We start from the raw sequence: 22,583 nt of genomic DNA on the forward strand, positions 1-22,583 counted from the left end.
GAGACGAGCTAAAAAGGAAGATTATGTTCCAATTACGATGGCTCTTAGGCACTAAGAATTTGGATTTCATCCAGTAAGCAGCAGGAAGGAATCAATGGACATTTTTGTCAAGAGATATTACCCACTGGTTTTTTTAAGAAGAAAAAAATATCAAGTTCTGGTGGTATTGCAGAAAATTAACCAGGGAAGAGAGGAAAGCTGTTGCATCCACCAGAACAAGCGATGATATGACCTAGTTCAAGGTACTGGAAGCGTGTGAATGGAAAGGAGGGGCCTGATTTTGGTAACATTTCTGAGGCAAAGGGATGCTGGTACTTAGCATTCTGTTGCTATGAAGGACAATAGAGAAGGGATAAAAGGGAATGGATAATGACTTCCCTCACCAAAGGAGGACAAGAAAAAGAACAGATGTTGCCAAACAGTATCCAAATTTTATTTGAGTTACAATGAATCTGAAATACTTAAGGATCCTCCAAGACAAGATGCCTGTGGACGGTTGAAAATACAGCCTAGTTTGACATAGTAGAGTCAGGGCTGAAGAAAAACGTTTGGTGACCATCAAGAGTTATTGCAGGGGGCAAATGGTGGGGGTGCCTGGGTGGCTCAGTGGCTAAGCATCTGCTTCTCAGGATCCTAGGATGGAGCCTTCTCAGCAGGGAATCTGCTTCTCTCTCTCTCTCCCTCTGCCTCTCCTCCCACTCATGCTAATCTCTCTCTCTTGCTCGCTCTCAAACAAATAAAATCTTAAAAAAAAAAAAGTTACTGGGGGCATCTGAGTAGCCCAGTGGTTGAGTGCCTGCCTTTGGCTCGGGTATGATCCTGGGTCCCAAGGATCAAGTCCCACATCGGGCTCCCTATAGGGAGCCTGCCTCTCCCTTGCCTATGTCTCTCTCTGTGTGTCTCTCATGAAAAAAAAAAACAAATAATATCTTTTTAAAAAAAGGAGTTATTGGAATGGCCTATAAAGAAAGTGCAAGAGGAGCAGAACTGGAAACAGAACCATCAAAACCACCAGCACTTAAGAAGCTGGGGTGGGAAGAAGGGGTACCAGTGTTTGAATCAGAGAAGAAACTAATTAAAGAGAAAATCGGGGCAAGATGGTTGGTCTAACATCCAAAGAGTGAACTTGCCAGCTGAGGGATGGGAGCACCGCCTGCAAATGAGTGTGCAGATTCCACAGCTAAACAGCAATGAGAGCATTTACCTCTTCTAACAGTTTTTTCCTCTCTGAAAGCTACTGTAGCCCAAAACAGGCTTCGGGAGTCAGTATTTAAAAGTTCCCGTTTAAATTGGGATGGTTGCTGCTTTTTAAATAAGCAAATTTAAGTGGGGACTTTCCAGCCCATCCATGTTATTCAGTCCTTGAGAATGTGCTTGGCAATGAATTGAAGCAACAGCATTCTCAGCCTAAAGAAGAAATATAATTATATTGGTTTTGTGTTTCATTTAACAAACATCAACCTGATCTCCGTTGTTGGCCTTTTTTTTTTTTTTCTTACTGATGTGTAGTTCTTCTTTTATTTATTTGTTCTTAGCTTGGGAATTCTGGTGACTGTTTACTGTGACTGATGAACATGAAATCAGAAAATCATTACTGAGGCCGGTACTGAGAAATACGATGTTATATCTATGGTAGATACTTCTGTTCTGAAACTAATGCTTTATTTATTTAGCTGTTCATTTTAGGAACATGAAAAGCATGTTTTAAAAACCCCAAAATTAGCCTTGGGAACAGATGAATAAATATGAAAACAATTTATCCCTTTAACAGCCTCATAAAATATGTTTTCATTATGCTAACTGACCCTGATAAATTCAATAGCCATCACTTAAGTATATCCATCATCCTTGAGAAGTGTATCCAAATGTTTGCTCATTTTCTGATCCTCAGTGAGCCTTGGTCACATGATGATTATTAATTGTGACATCTCAAATGTAATACTTTGTGGCTTTCATTTTTAGAAAGAATGGTAAGGTAGATCTTTTCACTTCGAAAGAAAGAAAGAAAGAAAGAAAGAAAGAAAGAAAGAAAGAAAGAGAAGAAAGAAGGAAGGAAGGAAAGAAAAAGAAAAGAAAGAAAGAAAGAAAGAAAGAAAAGAAAGAAAGAAAGAAAGAAAGAAAAGAAAGAAAGAAAGAAAGAAAGAAAGAAAGAAAGAAAGAAAGAAAGAAAGAAAGAAAGCTTTCTGAAATCTTCCTTCAAGTCATTTTCCAAAATTTGACTTATGCTCCTTTGCTTTCTCTCGTTCAATTTCTTAAGATTCTTTCAACAGCCACTTTAGTTTTTGCTGTTACAGAATTAATGTATCAATTTTGTTTTCTAAGGAGGAAGCTCCGGGGCATGGGCTTGCCTCTCATGTAGTAGGGGCTATAGTAGTGATTTGAGGCTGTCACTCCTGGTGGAGGCAACCACCTCTCTCTGAGTGTAGGATGTGGGAGGCCATTTTTCTTTTAAACTCAGGAGGACTAATACTTAGGGTAAATGAGGGCAAAGAGGAACCTTTTGAATTACTTGAGAACCCTCAGATTGCATCTGAAAGTGAGTGCATCAATCAGGACCCTGAGAAGCAGACAAGCTTATGGCCAGAGCTAGGGCAGCCACCAGGAGCCAGTCAAGCTGGCAGGCTTGAGGCACATCATGGACAAAGTTCCCCAGTTAGTAGATATTGACGAATGCCTAAACATGTCTGATAGGCAGGCATTCCAAGATAGCCTTTCCAGCCATTTCTTGTTCTTCACTTCATAGCCTGTCACATGGTTCTGTCTTCCTCCCCTCCCCCATGGGGCATTGCTGCTCGGGTCCCTAAAACCAGGAACACGTGCTCTTGTTTGCACATCTGGCCTGGGCAAGCCTGGCTCCAATTTAAAAACCTACATGTTGGTCCAATTCCATTATTGGACAAGGAAATTCTGTTAACTGGCGGGCTCATTTGCATGTCATTACCCAGAATGCCTACCCAGCCCACAGATGTTTCCCAGACGTGGGGTGGAAAGAGAGAGGGGGGAAAGGTGATGGTTTGGAAACAAACAGAGAGATTTGTGTATATGTTACTCAAAATTCTTTTCCCTCTGTTTTGTATCAAGAAACAAAAATGCAATACAAAGTTATGAGTTTTTACCTAGCTTCGAAAGAAAATTCTCACCTTATTTTCAGGAAATTTAAACAAATGGAAACCAGAAAAACTAACCACCAGGTAATGGTCTCTTAATTTATAAAGATAAAAGAAGAGAGGATAACACATTTCAATATTTGCTGTAGAATTCTTTTTTTTCCTTGGGGATCAAAGCACCTTTTCTTTCCCTTTCTTTCTTCTCTTCTTTCTTTCTTCTCTTCTTTCTTTCTTTCTTTCTTTCTTTCTTTCTTTCTTTCTTCTTTCTTTCCTTTCTTTCATTCTTTCTTTCTCTTTCTTTCTTTCTTTCTTTCTTTCTTTCTTTCTCTTTTTCATTAGTGATGCTAAAGTTTGGAGGGTCTCAGTGGGACTAAATTTTTCTAAAAGCGACAGTCTGCTTGGAAGGTTTTTAATTGGATAAGTGGCAGTCACACCATTCTTGTCTTCAAAACTGAGCTCATTTTTAGTCACAATGTAAACTTCTCTGTTGTTTTCTGAAAAATATCTAAAGGAGTCTGGGCAACAGCTGCAAAACTGGGCTCTTTGCACATACCAAAAAAAAAAAAAAATGACTACTTAGAATGCCCAGAGTTAAAGGTTTCTGGGTTGGCTTTTTTGCTTATATTTTATAAAAGGAAGGAATGCTTCATTCATAACAAAGGGACCCCCCCAAAAGAGAGAGAGAGAGAGAGAAATGAAATATGAAATAAAGTAAAATAAAATAAAATAAAATAAAATAAAATAAAATAAAAACCATAATTGCTTTGGGGACTGAAGTTAAAACGCAGGTGTTTTGAGGAGAACATAAACATTTTTTCCTAAATGAGGCGTTGAGGGCTGGGAGAAGGGCAGTAAAATTAGTGGAATTACTGCCTGATTTTAACCAGATGATTGCTGCAGTTGGACACCAGCGAGTTTTCATTAGGGACTCTAATTTACAAGCCATTCAACACATTCCAGTGGAACACAACTACTCCCCCAGGTCCTAAAGAATGCCAGCTCTCCCACTTTATGGCAGAGATGCCAGGCTTTTAAAGGCCAACAGGACTACAGAATGGAGCACAAGCTCTGTGAACTAGTGATGATCACATTGTATCCCCAAAGGAGAGGATCCCAGAAAATTGACTTCTGACATGCACGCAACTCACCCACCAAACACATATGGTCCCTAGGTGTGCGTGCAGATTGAATGGTGTCTCAGATGTTCACAGGATGCTCAAATGTTGTACATTTGCATGTACCAGCATTGATTCTCTTCCGATTTGTGCCTGTAAGATGATGTCTAGACTTGTTTCCTTCAACACTTAAGATTTCAGGTCATGCCGTTGCGTTAGATAAATAACCTTCTAATGTTCCATAGCATTTGTATTCCTCTTTGGAGTCAGGATTTCTGTGGTCTCCACCTCATGCATTGCACTAGACAGCTTATGTATTTATATTGTGATAAGGCAGCACTTGATGTTGGAAAGCAGTGTGGCAAGGTCAGGAGTTCAAACCCTGCTCAGAGTCCCAAATCTGCTCTAACCTCACTAAGGTCAACAAGGTGAGAAGCTATACAAAATCTCCCAAATCAAACTAATCTCCTAAAGATGAGCCCACAGTGTGTCTCTGTAGAGCATCAAGGGCATCACTATGTAACCCAGAAACAGACCAAGCAAACCTAGAGCAGTTTAGATCTTGAATACTCTGGAATTGAAGCTGGGCATTGTTAAAGCATCAGAAGTGAAATCTGCACCAAATGAATGCAATGTTAACTGGAAGAGATGGTTGAGATCAGGCACTTGAATCTGTCTAGAGTCACAAAATCTCTACAATTATAGAAAGTAGCTTACATTTAATGGGTTGTAGTTTACTTGCTGAGCACTGGTGAGACTTGGCCATAACATCAGCAAAAGGTGACACAGTCCATTTATCACATCGTATTGTCCATGTTGTACCTGAAAAACAGCAGCCCTTTGCTGTCCTGTAGGTATCCAAATGTTTTGTGATCATTTGGACTTTACCATTCCCTTTTATCTTTTTTGCCCCAGCTGGTGGAGTGTGATATAGACTGCAGTACACAGAATCTTAGCACTTGTGTTTGTTTATATTTTAGCTGCATGGGATTCTATACTGTGGTTGAAACTTAATTAAAGGTTATTCTGCACACCCAGCAAGTATTTCTTTGCTAATTGGCCAAAAAACATAATAAACAACCAATTGAGAGCCTCTACTGGGGTGACCAAGCCTCAGAGCCTCATTTTTAAAAACCTGAGCCAATACTAGAAGAAATAAATATTTAACACATACATAGATAGGCCACTGAAGGCACAGGATTACTTTCTGTAATTCCTGACTGAAAATGATTTGTTTCATTTCATTTTAATGTTGTATTGGGGTGAGAGAGAAGATTAATAGAATAGAAGTTTCTTCTATTCTATACTAAAACCAAATAATTTACCTTCTGGTTATATAAAACTAATAAATCATCACCTTTCATAAAATCATGAAAATCTAATTTCTAACTCATGGTTAAAGAATCAGATTATTATGGTTTTTATATTTTCCTGTTAAACTGTTTGTGACTTTTAGGGAAAAAAAATAAAATCCTAGAAAGCAATTTTGGGCATTATAATACTTACCACAGATAACATGAAGAATACAATTACCTAAATGAGAAAATTATCAGATGTCCATTTTACTTAATACTAACTAAAGGATCTGGCTGCTGGAAGTTCCTTTCAAGCACCAGGAAAAGTCCCAGAATATCCTGTGGAATGTTTTTTTGATCATTCATATTTCTGGAAACATTTTTAAGATACTTGCCAAGACTTTATCTGTGTTGAACTTGGTGCCTCTATGAGATTTCATTTAGCTGAAATATAAATCCAAGCTGTTCATTACAAAACTGAAAAACAAAATTGAGAGCTTTGTAATAATTATTATTTTTTGTCATTTCAACAACTGTACCATGAACTAGGTAACCCAGCTGCGAAGAATTCTGTATTTTTATATTTTAATGTAGCTATTTCAAAAACTGTTCATGTCATAACTTAATTTTCTGTGAGTAAAGGTGTGTGGGGGGGAGTAGAAGGTAGGAGTTAGGAAGGTGATTAAACCTTCAAAATTAAAAAATAATATTTTTTATGTTCCATTTTAAAGGGCCTCTATATAGAATTTGCTAACTCTTTTAAAAAGACAAACAAAGAAGATAGAAATAACTTGTAACCCCACCACCCAGAGAACTGCCATTTTGGTATATGTTTTTCTGGATTTTAAAGCTATTGCTTTCGTGAAGTATATGCTTCTGTTAAGAGTTGTGCTCCTTGTAATTTAATGATGTATCAAAAGTACTTTGCCTTATCGCAAAAGATTCTTCTGAATTAGAACTTCTAATAACCAAAAGCTATTCCATTTATGTAGGAAATCCATCATACTGTGTTGGACTTTGTTTTTTGGATTTTCGCGATTATAAAATAATACTATGTAATGGGAAAACACATTGTACAGGTACTTTACATTTAATCTTTATTTATACTTCTAATTGTCTCCTAAGGATAAGTATAAAAATTTGAATTTTCAGGTAAAGTATATGCACTTGCTTAAGGCTTTTGAATCCTTTTGACAAATCGTCCTTCAGAAATGTGGCACTGCACCAATTTTCATGCTCATCAGCAATGTCTGGGAAAGCCTTTTTGTCCACATAGGGCTTTTTAAAAATCTGTATGTTCAGTAAGAAACCTACAAAAGCTTGAGAAATATCTTCTCAACAGAATAGGCTGTCAATTAAATTTGATCAATAGTTATTTATTGCATGCTTATGTTTTGATAGAGTTGTCCATTTATGTCGCCCATTTACCTCGTATACATCACTGCATGTGATACAGACAAGAACCCCATGTCATATACCCTGTCCTCATCCCCAGGCTCTAAGATGTGAGAGGGTAAACCGCCTGCTTAATGTCACACATATACCACATATCAAAGCCTGACCTTGAACCATGATCTGTTTTACTTCAAACTCCAAGCTCTTAACTAGTACTAAACTGCCTGCTTCTGTCTCCTTCTGATAACTACCCATTAACCAAATACCAAGGATCTTGCTCTAGCACTCTCTTCGGCTTTTCCACAAACTGGCTCATAACCAGGACAAAGATGCTCTTTCTAGAAGAATGTTGAAAGGCTAATCTATTCAATCTGTAGATTCATGTTTTCACACCTTTTACATTTTTGCTTCAGCCAGGGCACAGGCTATGTCTGGGTTCTGTTCATGCTTCCAAGGACCTGCTGAGTACACATGACCACGGGAGAAACAAACACACTGAAGAGGCTTCTGCCAGCAACGCTTTCTGGGCTGCTGGAAGAAAAACATACCACCAAAGGCAAAGAAATGTTTCGCCTCAACTTAAAAAATGGGACTTTCCTTTCCTCTCCTGTTTTGAAACTCATTCACCCTGTGGCACTGTAGGGATATTCAAACTTTACCCAAATGTATGTGCAGCTAGATAGAATATGGGATTACTGGGATTTGATTTTCAGATAAACCACAAACCTGGATGAGCTCATGTTATTCCAGATGCATTATCTCCTAAATCTTCAGGAAGAAGCTCATTCAGCGGCATGGAGCATGGAAAGGCCTTCCTTGAAAGATCAGTAACAGCCATATCTAATCCCCTCTCTGTCCGGGAAGGAAAAAGCTCACCTATCTTCCATGTTAGGGCAAGAATCAGAATTCCTCTGAAATTCTTGAAACATGGCAAAGTAAAGACGGATAGTAACCCTAAAGATGATTCATCCTTGAGTTAGTAAAAATGGCCTTTATTGTTCCAGAAGGAAAATGATAAACAATTTTAAATTCCAAAGGCACAGGAATGTTGTTAGCTTAAACCCAAAAGAGTTTGCCTTCTGATAAGAGCTTGGTAAATGTACATATAATCATTAAATCTCATTAATTTCATCATCTGAGTCACTGGGTATTTAAGAAAATAGGCTAAGTAATCAATTGCAAAAGCCATTTGCCATTTAGAAGGGGATGTAATATATGGACAAACAGTTTCCAAACAGCAAAGATTCCATGATATACTTTATGAATACTTCTTAGCATTGCTTCATTTGAGTCTTTGCATCTATAAATTAAAAAGAGTGTTCATTCAATGAGAACTTCATTCAACAAAAACTTATTGAAAGGCCTTCTGCAATCATGGTTCCTGCACTCAAGATTCCTACAATCGTGTGGATTGTAATATTATGGAAAATGTTGTAGGGAAAATAAGTAACTTGTTATAAATGTGCTGAATCATTCAAATGTAAGATAAATAGCCACCAAATCTCTTCAGGGAGAGCGTTGTTTAGTGGATAGATCTTGACACCCAGTACATCACTGAGTCTCATAGTTTTCTCAGTTTAGGTTTCCTCAAGGTGGACTAGCTGATTGCCAAGCTCTCTTCAAGTTCTTATCAAATGTGAGTTTATGTGTTTATTGAGAAATCACATTGTGGTAAGGTACTAAACTGGATATAGCTCAGATCTTTCCTGATTTGAAAAGCAAAGCAAAATGGAATCATGATGTATTAATGTTTCATGGAAATCTTTTAAAGATTACTGAAGCAGATGGCCCCAGTCATTCTTAGAGAAGTCAAGTCTCCCTAAGGCTTCTAGAAGCAAGCTGCCTTCTCCCAAACTTTCCTGATTTTGATGATTTGTATAACCTGATAAAGTCTTTCTGCCATTATTTCTGTTTTCTACTTGCGGACCACTTCTCAGTGGGTGTACTCGTTTTATTTTGCTAACTCACTCTTCAAAACTTTGTTTTTAAAGTGTCATATTAACTACCTTTTGGGTGTATGGGGATGCGTATTCAGCACATTGCTGAGCTCAGCTTGATTGGATTTGATTGTGGCCTGAATAGCCCATTCATTTAAATCAACAATGGCTTATTGAACTTTATCATCACATCCCTGCAGTCCACATATAGACAGCCCATTAGTTATTACCCTTCTCAGGGCATAAAATAGTTCTGAATTAGTTAAGTTAGTGACTTCCAGTCTAAACTAGCTCAATGTAATTCAAATCTTCTATTTTTACAGGATTCTTCTACTTTTCCTATTCCCGCTTTCTAGTCACTTTCCATTGTTCTGTTCCTCTCACTTTCTTTTGCATCTCATTCTCTCCAGCTTTTGCTTTCAATTTCTCCTTTAAATTTTTTTTAATCACAAAAGACTTTTACCCAGCCATCATGCTTGTGTAATAATACATTGCATTTGTCATGTTATTCTGTTACCCAGAATCCTCAACTTTATTTATTTATTTTTTAAAGATTTTGTTTTTTATTCATGAGAGACACACAGAGAAGCAGAGACACAGGCAGAGAGAGAAGCAGGCTCCCTGCAGGGAGCCCGACATGGGACTGGATCCCCAAACTGGGACCATGCCCTGAGCCAAAGGCAGATGCTCAACCGCTGAGCCACCCAGGCGTCCTGAATCCTCAACTTTAAATCAAGATGCAAGGACCTGAGCCTGGGGTTTGAGGCTCTTTATAATCTAAGACAACTCAAATTTCCAATGATATTTCAAGATAATTTCTTGCAGTTTAGCCATCAGGGCTCATTGTTCCCTCCTATTTTGTATAAAGTCCTCTACCTCCAGAGTTTCATTCATGATAGTCTCCTCATCCAACCTATCGTCTCTCCTCTCTTATGTCATTCCTTTATCCTTGCCAAGCTTCTAAATTTAAATTGCAAAGCTGCTCATGAAGTCCAGGAGGGAATAACTTGCATTCTGTGTTCTTATGAATTTTTTTTGTTTTGCTTATGAAATACTAAGTTATCTGGTTTTTTGCATTTTCACCCTGTTATATGGTAGTTTCTTATTCCAGTCAATAGAGTATTTCCCAAGATCATACATTGGCAAAGCCAGTATTCAAATATTCATCAGGCTGGTTGCAATGCCCATGCTCTTTCCAGTTAACGTTAAGAGACAATATGAAAGAGGAATCATGAGGATTTGGAGACTAATTTTAATTGGATAGAAAGAAAGACATGAACAACACTAACATAAATAACAAAGACTTTTTATTAGTCTTTGGGTTAAGCTCATCTTTGGGACCGGTATTTATAACCACAGAACCCTCAAGCGGACCTACCTACTAGGAATTTGGAAATTTGGGATCAGAATTCAGTAATGATAACAGGCCCAGATATATAAAAATTGTGAAGTCATAATAATAAAAATCATGAGATTTTAACTTTTGTAAGTGGTCTTAGAAAGTAACCTTTCAACTCCTGTATTTCCTAGATGGCATACCCATAAAGAAGCCAAATGTGAAAGATACAGTCATTGAGAAAGAAGGAATAGCAAACAATTACGCTTCTTTAAAAAAAAAAAAGTCCATAATTTGGGATCATAAGGAAGAAAAAGGATCAGGGGAAGGAAAAAAGAAAACCAATCCTGCTTGGGATCCTTGCAACTGCACCCTTCGTGGGTATTAACATGGACTCTGTCACCGCCCGGATTTCCTAATCCCAAGGATCTGGTGTCTACAGATCAAGATAATCACCACTAGATGGCACTACAAGTTTCAGAGCCCTCTTGCAAAAGGCATCTTTTGACAAAGATTATTGAGGAATCATCTGGATTTCTTTTAAATGCCAGGAGTGTTTTTGTAAATAAAATTAATTAATAGAACTATTTTCCCAAGTGCTTATAACCTTTACAGACTATAAAGCTACTAAGGATATTAGAATATGAATTTAACAATAAATAAAATGGAAACCTATTCCAAATTTAACCATTTTGCGCTATCTTCAATATTTCACTACATTCTCAGAAACATTCCTACATACTCTCAGCCATGACAGTCTTTTTGCCTCCTTACTCTGAATCGAAAGCATCTGGGAATATGCACACTTTTGTCCCACCACTAATAGCTTTCCCAACAGTTGACCCTACAGCTTTTTAAGGTGTTTGGAAATCTGGAAATACATTTTTGTGATCCTTGACAGTCTCTCCTGAAAATCACCAGCTCCAGTTGCTTCCTCCAGACACTAGGTTGTTTAATTGGATGCTCATTCAAATACCTTAGTAAATGAGACAGTCTTCTGCAGGGCCCTTGGCAAAGAACATAATGTAGCAACAATTCTAGTTGTCTACTTGGTTTCCATTCCCCTCTTTCTTCTTTCTAAAAGAACCCTGAATTTGTTTCTGATAGTCAAGTTCCCAGTTAAAGAAACTACATTTATTAGTATTCTTTACATATAGAGATGCCAAGGGACAAAGTTCTTGGCCATAAAGTATCAAAATAAACCTCAAAATAAACCGTTGAGTAGGGCTTGGTGGTAAGATCCAACTCAACAGACATTGTACCTTTTTAAAATCTCTCCCTTTCCATTCTCCCTGCCTAAAATCCAGGTATGATGGCTATAGTTGCAGTAAGTCATTTTGCAATCCTCGGATAACCCTGGGCTAAAGATCTAGAGCAGAAAGCCAAAACCAGGACCCTTTAGATTTTATGGAAGCACCATGTTATGAGGGGGAAAAAAATCAGATTGTTTAAACCACTAAGTTTTTAAGATCTCTGTTATTGAAGCCAAGTACAAGTCTTAACTGATCTTAACAAATCCTATTATATGTATGTATCTCTGTGTGTGACATCACATGTGAATGTCTACCTTAGCATGCACTTATCAAGAGATAGATTACAGACAGAGTCTTAATAGTATTCAGTCTATTCTAAGTATCTTTCATATTTATATAAAAAGGTAGATACCATTGTAAGCTCTTCTCCAAAAATCTGTATAGTGCCACTCAGTGTTTATCTATCTAGTTAATTAATCAATTAATAGAAACACCATAATCCAAAAGGACTTTGGCAGTTTTATCTTCTTAATACCTTTTGCCAGCGTTTAACAAAATATGATTCATTGATTAGAGTCTTGCTGAATGTTCTCCAAAACTTAAATGGTTTTCCTTAGGATTTGAGATTCCTGGTATATATTAAATGCTTTGAGGAAATCTACACTAGAAAAACTTGTTTCACTATGTCTTTTCCTGGGACACCTGAGTGGCTCAGTGGTTGAGCTTCTGCCTTTGGCTCGAGTTGTGATCCCAGGATCCTGAGATCGAGTCCCTTATCAAGCTCCCCACAGGAAGCTTCCCTCTCCCTCTGCCTGCATCTTTACCTTTCTCTGTGTGTCTCTCATGAATAAATAAATAAAATCTAAAAAAAAAAAAAAAAACCTACAACTTTGCCTTTTCCTGACGTATCTAATGAAACCCCTTAGAGCTAATTGGCAGCAAACCATTTGGAGGAGATGCTTAGACTTCTTTGAATGTCTCATGAGAGAGCATAGAGAAAGTGGTCACAAAGTCATTGAATTCCGGAAGTTTCCCCCACAGGAGCCAAAGGAGTAGTGAGTTACCTGGGTGGTTCAGTAAGTTAAGAATCCAACTCTTCATTTTTGGCTCAGCTCATGATTTCAGGGTCATGATATTGAGCCCCAATTCAGGCTCTGTGCAACACAGAGTCCACTTGGAACTCTCTCCCTCTGCCCCTTCCCCCATTCCCTCTCTCTCTCTCTGTCTCTCAAAATAAAGCTAAGAAGAAGAAGAAGAAGAAGAAGAAGAAGAAGAAGAAGAAGAAGAAGAAGAAGAAGAAGAAGAAGCCACCGCCAAAGGGGAGACGTTCAGGAAATGAGGATACTCAAGGTGATCACATTGTCAAAATCCACTCAAGGAGCTCAAGAACAAAGGTTGAGAAAAGGCCACCATGGTGCTAATTCTTTAGCCTGTAGCTAAATGGCATGCAGCCAAAGCTTAACCTATTCTGAGCACCAAACATTTAGCCCATCTCTCCAAAAATAATATCCTTGATCTCCTTTGGAAAATGGTAAAGAAATTTTAATAATTTGCATTTTAAAGAGCCTTGTTTGCAATTTTCCTGAAAATATGCATGGCTGATAGGGGCTGAGCAGTTTCTCTGTCTTTCAGACGCCCCACTTTGTACTTGGAGGGCTAGTTAACCTTAGCAAAAAATTATTGTCAGCAATAAATATTTACTTTTCAAAAATATCCTGAGGAGACTTGAAACAATATGGGCAAATCTCTCTGGTACTGTTTTTTCATTTAGAGATGACAAAAAGTCTGGGGAAAAAGTGACAGTTTTAAGGGCTTTAAAAATATCTAATGCTTTAGGTTTGAAATTGGCAGTGAGCCAGGTCCTGTCTTAAAGGGACAGACACTTTATTATACTTTCTAATTCTTCCAAAGTCTGTCTTTAGGATATATGAGCTGCCTCTAATATGACTACTCTATTCTCATCCTCTAGTGGTATACTCTGGTCTCAGCTCATAAATTGAAAATTGAGGATCTGTAAATCAGGGCAGACTATTTCAGAAAGCCATTGTGAATTTCCAGTCAAATCTTCCAGTTTATCTTAAATATTTCATCTTAATGTCACCTTAAGAAAAGTCTTTCATTCAGGTAAGTTACAACATCAAGTTCTAAACTGATTACACTTCTCCACTGACCTTCTGCTAGGAGACTGCTTTTCCGCATTAATGTCACTTCTGCTGACCCATTTTTGAACTAAAGAGGGACTTTAAAAAAAAACTCACATGATTTGACTATAGATAAATGGAGACTAGTATTCCAAACGTTGACACTCTGCTAGCTGCTCTGGAGGAAGAGGCAATTGAAAAGATTGCTTTCTGTTCATTGTTTGCTATTGATCTCTTTTCTTGCCATTTTGTTTAAATGTCCACACTGATCTTCAAACTGTTCTGAGGTCTGAGGTGATTGACTCAGGTTACACACTAAAGCGCCTACCCCTAATTAGTGGCCAAACATCTGTTATAAAAATTGAGTTTATTCTTTTTTCACCTCCTCAGTATATTCATAAGCATGTGAACTGCTGCCAGTTCTGATTGCCCTTGGATGGCTTTTAAAAAAACGCTTCCCTCCTTTTTCCTTCATTAGAACCTCTGTTCATCAGGTTAAATGGGGTTGTGGATATTTCCATGTCTGTTTGTTTATACAGGAATCAACATATCCCATACTTACTCACCCACTAACAAGTTTGATGTTGAACTTTCTTGTCATTTGATCTAGCATTTAATAACCTGTCAGCTGAAAGAACTTTAAATAAACATTTTTGTATAATATTTAATACAATTCAAGGGTATGTGCCCTGAGGCCAAAGACAAGGAGACAAAAGTAACAAACCTTCTCTTTAGTAATACATATATATATTTCTACACATCCTAATCCTTTAGTCCTTGAGATTTCGAGCCAATAGCCTTGGATCCACAAGAATCCAAAAATAAATAAGGTAGTAATATGCATTATGATTCAACTTCCTGTGCAAAAAGCCTGTTAATTGCCTCCCTCCACTCTCTCTAATCAGCTCCCATGCACAGAATCAACAGAGAAACACGGAGCAAGGTTATCCGACTTGTGCTAAAATAACTGGAGATTAACTTGACATTGAAAATTAAAAACTTGTCAGATATCCAGTCTTCCTAGAAGCAAGAATCCCACTTGGGTCAAGGTTGGATTGGTGGATTAAATCATCCACCCCAGACCTGAGGATGGGAAGCCAGCTTGATAGTCTGCACCAAGTCCTAAAATCACAACTGGTGGAGGTTGGGCTGGTAACATCCATCATGGGATCAGATCATGGAAAAGGGGAAAGACTGATGGAAGATTGGAATGCAGATAATTTTTACCTCTTAAGTGCATTGTTTCAGACTCTAAAATCAATATAAAAGAATAATTATGAAATAACTATCCCAACCAAAGAGAAGGGAAACAGAATTTGGTCTGCCAGGATGAGACCCTAGCCTTCATGAAGAATGTAAACTAGACCATGGATCATAAAATGCAACCCAAGAGGTCCAACCAAGATGTTAGAGATATTAAAAATTAACTGTACAGAGAATGGGATGGGCCACAGTTTCATACAATTGGTTTACTTTTTTTTCTGGGCTATCAAGGAACTGCTTACATGAAATTCAAAAAATGGAGCAGAGACCAGATTTAGACTTTTGTCTACTTCAAAAGTTGAACTACCTAATAGTTGCTTCAGCATATGTATTTTTATTCTTTCAGTTTCTTTAAGATTTAATTTATTTATTTACAGAGAAAGAGTACTCATGAGGGATTCAGGGGAGGAGCAGAAGGAGAGGGAGAAAGAGAATCTCAAGCAGACTCCACACTGAGCGTGGTCTCATGACCCCGAAATCATGAGCTGAGCTGAAGTTAAGAGTGGGATGTTTAACCTACTGAGCCACTCAGGCACCTCTGCATATACATTTTTAAAAATAAAAGGAAAATATATGAATCAGAAAAGATGGTGATGGAATACCATTTGTTGTCCAGTTGTCTGAAATTCTTCATAGGTTTCATCCCATACTGTTTGTTCATTATCACTATTTCAATTTTACAGTGTTACAATGATTTTTACTCCCCTCAGGTTCCTCTGCCAAAGCTCTTGTCCTTAAGTTGGGACAATTGCAAAAAACACCTCTTTTTCTCTCTCCTAAAGTTAAAAGAGTGGTAGCGTCATTTCATTACAACTGAGTTGGCAGAGCAGAGAAAGTACCCAATCCATCTATTACCTGGGTTTCCACAATGATCTCTGCAGTCCTCCGTGTTTTAGGAAAAATATTTTTCAGAATGTATCACAGATATTCTAAGATTTCATTGAGGTAGTTGCAGTATTACATACATTTGCCTCTAAAAATGCAAAGAGATTATTATCCCAATTCAACAAATTGTAAATTGGATGAAATATATAAAATCTAAGTTGTAAAGACATTTAAGCTTGAGAATTTCATCAGTGACCTACAAACCCATTTCCTATTCCACGGGTAATTCTCAAAATTCAAAATTCAAAAATGTGATAGGATAGCAACATATATACTGAATCAATTCTCTCCTCCTCCAACATGTAGCCAAATGGTTTCTCTGCCAAGAAAGAGTCCAATGTCATCTGTATATGGTTACCTGCTGACAAAGACAAAGTTGACTTCAAAAAGGAATCACTATCACGGGCCATTTCTAATATGGCAACCAAAGAACATTTTTCTCTTTCAACAATATTATTCAAAAGGGCTGTTTCCCATTAACAGGCCCTGATTATCACCAACCATGGTTGTAGGGAGTACAGAGTCACACACCCTATAGAAAACAACAACAACAAAAACAAACAAACAAAAATAAAAACCTCTAAGAAAATATAGAAATCCTGAATCCAACCTCCAACTTATTGAGCTTGATAGACTGTATTTGCTTAATTAAATACATTACAGATTAGCTCTGTCAAAACTTAAGTTCCTTTAAGAAGATCAGTGGAAGGATAGCTTAACATTGGAGTGTAATAATTATCTTGGAAATGCCTATGTTACTCATTAAGGGAGAGTATGTGTTCAACAAACAAAAATGTGTCTCTGTGTCCCACCAATGATTATCACATCATTGATATGTTCTGGTGTGAATTATATACAATATTTGAGATTTCCTCTTTCCCTCTTCTGGTTCCCTAACTTCTAAATTCCTTTACTAACATTAGTATTAGAAGATCCTTAAATATGTCCTTTTTTAAACACAAAATATATGTTTTTCTTTTGCTTTTTTCTTCACAGTTGCTTATTCCCATTCCTATAATAGGCTGAATCAAACATCATCCCATTCTCCCATGGTATGGATTCTGTAGCTGTCACAGAACTCACTTCTTTCTGGAGAATATCCCAGTCTCCATCATTTAGAAATGATTTTAAAATTCTCCAATACCATGTCAGTCCCACCCAAGACCCTCCATTCCTTCATAAAAACATGCTGCATTATTAGTCTAATGTACCATACCAACAACTCATGAGTTGTAACATGGAACTGCTGGCAGAGAACACAGCAGAATCATTTTTATTAGGTTTTACCTCAGCAGGAAGGAGCAAAGTGACCCCCAGATGCAAAACTAATAGGCAAGGAACAAAGAGGGTAAGACCGGGTTTTCCTTACAAATCAACAGGCTCTTGTTCCCAGGAATTGGTATCTGCCTCACATCCAACTGGCCAAAGTGTTATACCTGGCTGGGTTTAATTTGTTATTTATGTCAGCTTTGCATATTTGTAAGGTTCAAGGGTTTATTGCCCTGGCCTGACCTTGCCAAGTCAGAGTTAACATGTGGTTCTCTAGTAGCTGTTTCTTTCTAATAAACTTTACTTGAAAGAACATGTGTGATAGATTTTGCTCATGATTAAAAAGAACAGTTCTATGTTCATTGTTCTCCAATTTGGTTTTGAAGTTCTGTTGAAAGTCACCTCTGAACTTAAAAAAAAAAAATCCAAAATATTGGATATTGAAAAGTCTCTTTTAAATTTCATTGCAGACTTGTGTTGTACTTTATGTTTTAGAATGTTGCCTTGTGACTGTTCTAAAAGATTAATGCAATCTGAAAAGCCAAGCTAAATAATAGGTTTGCAAATGGTTAATAACATGTGATAAATAGTTTAATTTTGGTTGTGAGAATTATTAAAGTTTATTGAGCAATCTCTGGTTTAAAAAATAAATAGTTAGATCAATGCACGAGTATTTTTTTTTTCTCACCCAACAATAAGAAATAAGACAGCAGAGCAAGTCGAAGTTATCTTTAATTTGTCTGGTTCCATATCATAGTGAATTTTTGGAAGTTACTTTGAAGGTAAACTATGTCCAACCTATGGCAATCATTTCAGGTCTTACAGGGTAAGAACCCAACCCAGAACATTGGGAATTGGCACCTGGAGAGGCACTCCTCTATCCATCTAGGGTGACCTTATTCTGGTTTGCCAGGGACTTGCCCAGTTCTAAAATAGAAAGCTCAATATTCCAGGAACCCCTCAGCCCCAGGCAAACTGAGATGATGAGTTATACTATATAGCTCCCATGTCTAACTGTATTATTTTTCTTTAGGTTGATCCAGGGGTACCCATTAAATAGAAATTTTGTCTTGAGTGTTAATGGATGGAGAAACTAACCAAAATCTAAATAAATTCATTGGCCTGTTCATTGAAGCAAGTGTAAGTGGACTTCAGCTCACTCTGTTGAAGTAGACATCAGTTTTAAATTGTTCTATTGGAACATTTAAATCTCGAAATCAGTTATCTGGCTTAAAAAGCATTTTAAATAGTTGATGCTCATTGGTTCTCTTTCTTTTTAGAAGTTCTTTTCTCTTCCACTTTTGGTTCTTATTGTGAAACCCTGGATCCTTCTTTGAGGACCTCAAACCGTGATGGAAGCATCATTACATTAAAATCTAGGCAGTTGGGAGCAGTGACAGGACTGGTCTGGGAAAAGAAGGGATGTGAGTAGACATAGTTTGCTCCTGAAGGTGGGCACTGTAGCTGAATATTTATCTTCTCCAGAAAACAGGGATGAAAATTGGCACAAAGTTATAGAGACAATTGTTCTTACAGAGTCCTTACCTTAGATAACACTATCTATCTGATCATGTGTGGATAAACTAGTCATGTCTTGTTACTTAAATTAATATAATATACAATTAAAAATGATAATAGCTTTAAAAAATGATTATAGATTCTACAGTGCAATAAAAGTCAAATTAGTTCAAGTCATGTGATCTGAGACCCAACAAGAAAACCATTTGGAGATACATATATATATTTATATATTTATAATATAAACATTTAGGTTATTTAGGATCTACACAGAACACATGTGATAAATATTTCTAAATCTATGTGCAACAGCAAGAAGAGAAAAATGAAAGATTGAAGCAAAAAGAGATGATTATTTATATAGATTTGTGTTCCAAAGGCCCTAAGAAAATACCACAGGGTATATCCAAGGACTATTTAGTTCCTGAGATCTCTACATGTCAGGGGGGCAGCTCTGTGTTAGCAGGGGAACTAGGTGAGATGTCCTCTCTATGTCCCTCCAGCCCTACAACCCTTGCTCCTAGGATCTCTTCCCTCTGTCCCTGTGCTGTTCTCTACTTCCCCAGCTGGAATGCAAGTACACACCCACACTTCCTCCTTAGAACCCTGTCTTCAGAACGGTGCCTGTGTGACCGTGTCAGGGAGGTGGGGTGACACAGTGGGGAGATGAAGAGCTAGCTGTGAATTGGACCATACATGCATTATTGGGGGTTTATATCTTCCTTTGAAGTATACAGCATTAGCCACTGTCAGGGAGAAGGTACCAAGCCAGACAGTAATTGCAATAATGGAACAGACAAATGGTCTATGTCCCCATTAAAGTCATCAACACCTCTAATTTTTGAAAGGGGCTTGTTTGAAATACAGTAATTGTGATTATGTTGTCCATAAAGACTACGGGTGATCAGCAATTGTCAGCATTCCCAGGGCCTTTCCAATATCCTTCTGAACAGAGCTAACTCAATCTGAACGCTAAAGCACAATTTATTTCTGAATAACCTTACAGAAAGGGTGTTTTATAATGTTCAAAAGTTTAATACGGTATCTAAGTAACACCTTCCATTTGTAACAATTTCTCTTTTTTTCTGATTTTTTTTTTAAATCTCTGCTTTTAAATACTTTGTAGCATTTGCTCCAAAAACAAACAACCTGGCCCTCCTTCTTCATCCTGATGCTGTGCCCAGCCCTTTTTGTAATTGTGCTTCCCACATTGTCTTGATAATTTCCCCCTGGGCACCTCTGCTTTTCCTATAAAGGTCTCCTCTTTCTTCTTGGCCTGCTTTTTCCCTCTGAGCCTAATAATTGTGTTTCCACAAGATCACAGTGGGAAAACAATTGACACCACCATAACATCCACAGCATTTTGTAGAGAAAGTTTAATGCCAAGGAGAGGAAGGAAGAGGTCTCATCTTTAGAACAAATCCTTAGCATCTTTCTCCAAACCCCAAGGATTATGATTCTGCTGCTAACTATGCTTACTGTTGGGGAGTCAAAAATGCCAGGAAAAAATCAGTCTCATTTCAGAGGTCATTGGCCATTTTGAACTGATTGTTTGGAGTTGAACATGAGCCCATGAAGTCCTCCATTAACCCCAAAGAATGTAATCATTCCAATTAGGAGGAGCTGCACCTCATAAATGATGTAGACAAACGGTATAAACTTAATTTGACATGAGGTATCATCAGCTTATTCTCTATTACCTTTCTCCAAAGTATCTGGCATTTGATCTGAGAACGACTATCTGAACTCCACACCATCTGCCAGAAAACCTCATTACTAACACTCTTCCTTCAGTCTGATTCTCTTGACCTATCAAAAGCCCAAACTCAACACTTTGCCATTTTTTTAATCTTTAACAAGGTCCTAGGCCGTTGGAACCAGTATGAAGTGAAATTTATGGTTCACATTTAGCTGTTAAATTATTCTCCAAATCATCCTAGGTTACTCTCCACTCTGGCAAGCCATCTTTTATTAGCAAGAGTAAATATCTAAAAGCCCACTGTTAAAACACTTAGCGGCTTCCCCCTGTCAAGGCGTTGAACTGCAGTGTCCACTCCATTTGGAAGCCTCTGCTTCTCTTTTTCTCCCTTTGTTTAAAATATGCTGACCACACAGTGACCCCTCCTAACCCATCGGTCGAAAATTACAACCAGCCACACAAACAAGCAGCTCGGGGTCAGAAGGAGCAGGGTCTGCTAAAAGTTAGTAATCATACATTAATTCCCTGACATAATTAATCAAAATGAACCCCCGTTATCTAGCAAGAAACCTTTAACCTATTACAAAGGGGTCAATTTGCGAACCACTTGAGCCTGGGAGTTTGGTACAAATAGCATACGCCCTTCATCCGGGATGCCCTAAGTCGGGAAAAAAATGCCTTTGAAGTCCCAAATCTACTAGATTTAGATATAATTTCATCAATCAAGTTAAAAGCCTGCCTCCCTCCAGAAGGATTTCGTGGAGCTCTGTCAACCAGCTTCGTTGAGTGGTGCCTGAAAATCCATTTGCAAGGTTTTTTTAGCCACAAGTCAGCTAGAGTTGGCCTGACCTGACCAAAGAGCCAAGCGTTTATCAAATTGAAGAGGAAGGAGAAAGACTTGTGGAGGAATCTGTTTCCCCCTTATGAGAAGAGTAGTGAATGTGTTGTTGTTTATGTGCCCAGCCTGGTGTATGCTTCCATTTACCTTTCTTCTAAATACCTAAGACTTAGAAGATGAAGCCTGCCGGGTGTTTGGGATCCATACTTCCACGTGCCGTCAGACAGTAGGAAAGAAATGGTGGAACGCAAACTGTATAACTGTCGTCCAGAGAATTGTTGGTGGTTTTACATGTGTTATAAAGGGAGAGTTTGCCTTCTGTCATAGGCAAGCATCCTCATGAGATACGCGTAGGGGTCCATTTGCAGAAAACATGGTTGGTCCATAAGCCTGGGCCACAGTCCTTCTGGTTGTACTCTTTCCAGTTACTTCTTCCATTTCCCAAGACTGTTGGTGCTGCCAAGGGCTCAGGATACCTTCAGCTGAAACTGTAGCATCATTTGAGGGCTCACACATTCATCTCTCTACCATTCTCATTTCAGCATGAAGACATTAAAACTCATCAGAAGACCCATCAAAGCGTTAGCTATGTTTGGAAACAAGCAAGTGCATCTGCATCCATGGTCACATGTTTCAAAGGAAAACTATGGTACTCCACTTTGGAATGAATGTCTGTCAGAACCCTGACACAACTCTTAACCATGGACACCTGAGAAACTGCTCCAGGAAGTAAGGCCATATATTTTGTAATCATTTACCTCCAACCTAGGAAGAAGGTTCCACGCATTTCAAATGGTTTTTTTCAGTCAATGGCTCTGTTTTATTTTACTTTTCCTATTCTTTGAGCAATTCCTCACAATTCCATTAGACACATATTTTAGTGACTATGATCCTTCCAGGGAGCCCCAGACACTTGCTGGAAGGGTCTTCAATATGGTGGTATTGTCACATAGACCTATGGCCGGGCCAACTTAAAAAATGTGCTTAATACTTTCAAACCAGTAGATACTTGAAGGCACCAAAATATTCGCCTTAGTATTTAAGTCTCAAATCTGTTTTTGAGAAGAAGAAATGGAGGCCCAGAGAGATTAGATAATATCTAACTCAGAACACACGTCTGGTAAGTGGCTAAGTAGGTGTTCAAATCTGGGCCAGTTTGTCTTCAAAGGAACCTATCCTCACCAATTCAAACTCCTTTTATAAATGCACTGTCTGTGGTGACTATCCTTGTCTCAAATTCATTTTTAAAAGTTGTAGAACCAGCAACCCTCGAAAAAAGAAAAAGTTTGCATGGAGATGAAACATAGAAGAAGGAGCCAGAACATGCCCTTATTTTCCTAAGCATAACTCACCACTCAGATCAAGGAAGGGGAAATATGTGCTCTATCTAGTTTATTTGCTCAGCTGGAGCAGCAACCCACAAAACCCACTCTATTCTCAATTCAAGCCCTACTGGTCCTCTTTCTGTTCCTAAGAAGTATCTAGTTTTTCTCCTCCTCTGGGCCTTTGCTCATGCTATTTCCTCCATGTGG

This window comes from Nyctereutes procyonoides, unplaced genomic scaffold, assembly GCF_905146905.1.
Source record: "Nyctereutes procyonoides isolate TBG_1078 unplaced genomic scaffold, NYPRO_anot_genome, whole genome shotgun sequence".
Taxonomy (NCBI): Eukaryota; Metazoa; Chordata; class Mammalia; order Carnivora; family Canidae; genus Nyctereutes; species Nyctereutes procyonoides.